The following is a 2,263-nucleotide window of genomic DNA, read 5'->3' as shown; positions in this document are numbered from 1 at the left end:
TCTCTGAGGAAGACAGATGAACAGCTAACATATGAAAAAAATGCTCATTGTCCCTAATCATCAGAGACAAGCAAATCAAAATATCACCTAACCCCAGTAAGATCAACCCACATCACAAAGTCCCAAAGCTGCAGATGCTGATGCAGATGTGAAGGGAAGGAAACACTTTTACTTTGTTGGTGGGACTGCAAACAAATACAACCTCTTTGGAAAGAAGTACGCACAGAACTCAAATTATACCTGACATTTGACCTCAGCATTAGTAGGCATTTACCCAGAAGATAAAAAAATCATTGAATTATATTTGACCTCAGCATTAATAGGCATCTACCCAGAAGATAAAAAAAAAATCATTGCATTATAGGGACATTTGCACTGGATTCTTTATTGCAGCTCAATTTATAATCACCAAAATGTGGAAACAACCTAAATGCCCATCAACCCATGAATGAATTTACAAACTGTGGTATATGTATGCTGTGGAATATTATTCAGCCATAAAAAAAGATGGAGACTTTACATTTTATATATTAACCTAGATGGAGTTTGTATTAACCTGGATGGAGTTAGTCTTTGTAAAGTATCATAAGAATGGAAAAGGAAATCTCCAATGTGCTCAATATGAATACGACACCAGCAGGTGATCTAATACAAGCCCACGTAAGATTAAAACTCAATTCAAGTTGGTGGGAGGAAGAACAGTGAAGGAGGTTAGAGGGGCAGGGGAGGGATTGGCGTGCTCCCACTTAGTGGGCAGAATAGGGTATATGGCATACATTTTGGGTTTGGGACACAACTACAAGATGGACTCCACCTAACAAATTCAAATATTGTGACCTGGTTGTACCTTCATATTAACCTGAAATTTTTTAAAAAATCAACAATTTCTGCACTTTTTTATTCATTATCTGTCTTCTCTATATAGAATATAAACTTCATAAAGAGATCATTTAGTTCTCTGATGTATCCCAAGTATCCTTTGAATAGTACCTAGCACAGAATAAGTGATCAGCTAATATTTGTTGAATGAATAGAGGAATAAATAATGAACAAAAGGAATGAACTTTAGTAGAGTAACATCCCAGCCTCGAGGGAAGTGATGGCAGCCTTTTCCTTTTCTGTTTTTCGTTTTCATTTCAATAGATTTAAAGAGCACGATGTTATAGGAATGAAGTGTGTAGCACTAAAGTCAGGGCTTTTAGTGTCCTCATCACCAGGACAGTGACGTTGTTTCTGATGGGCTGGTTTTTATCCCTCGCCCTCCAACCTTCCCCCTTCTTAGTTTCCAATGCCCATCACTCCACTTTTATCTACATATACCCATCATTTAGCTCCCTCCTGTAAATGCGAACCTGTGGTGTTTGCTTTTCCATTCCTGAGATACTTAATTTAGGATAATGAGCTCCACCTCCATCTAAGTTGCTGCAGAGACCTTATTTCAGATGTGGTAGTGATCCAAGGTGTGTGTACATTTTCTTTACCCGCTCACAGCTGATGGGCTCTTAGGTTGGCTCCCTATCTTTGCAGTTGTGAATTGGGCCGCAATAAAAATATGAGTGCAGGTGTCTTTTTTATAAAACGAATTCTTTTCCTTTGGGTAGATACTCAGTAGCTAGCGGGACGGTGGGGTGGAATGGTAGGTCTACTGTTGGTTCTTTGAGGACCGTCCATACCGTTTGCCGTAGAGGCTCTGTTAATCTACATTCTGTCCTTTTTTCTTTAACTTCCTTCTCAGTCGCCTGTTCAGACATCAAAGGACCAGCTGGGCAGTGAGGGGGAAGGGCTTCTTTGGTAAAGAGAAGTAGATTAATGCAGTTGGAGAGGTTTTTACTGGAATAAATCAAGATTTTTTTCTCTTCTTAATAGACAAGAAATGTGTGTGTTTACGGTGTACAACACGATGTTTTGATATATGTATACATCCTGGGATGGCTAATCAAGCTATTAACGTGTTCATTACTTCACACACATCATTTCTTTGTGGTGAGAATGAAAGATTTTAGGTTTTAAAGAACATTCTATCCGGGTTGCGGACTGTGAAGTCTGGGGCTACGGGGGGATTTTAGGACTTTTGTGCTCCCTTTATCACTCTGATTTTTATAATACTTTTGTGCTGCTTCTATTTGAAAGGCACTTTCTAAACTGAGTAAACCAGATGAGTGAAGAATGAGTACCAAAATAACAGAGGAGAAAACAAGATGCTACAAGTAATTCAAGGGAAACAGGAAAAGAGAACTTCAGCTTTTCAGCCTAAGTCATCAAT

This window comes from Otolemur garnettii, unplaced genomic scaffold (genome assembly GCF_000181295.1).
Source record: "Otolemur garnettii isolate 467f Iridium unplaced genomic scaffold, OtoGar3 scaffold00010, whole genome shotgun sequence".
Lineage (NCBI taxonomy): Eukaryota > Metazoa > Chordata > Mammalia > Primates > Galagidae > Otolemur > Otolemur garnettii.
The sequence above is the reverse complement of the archived record's forward strand: the minus strand, read 5'-3'. Positions refer to the sequence as shown.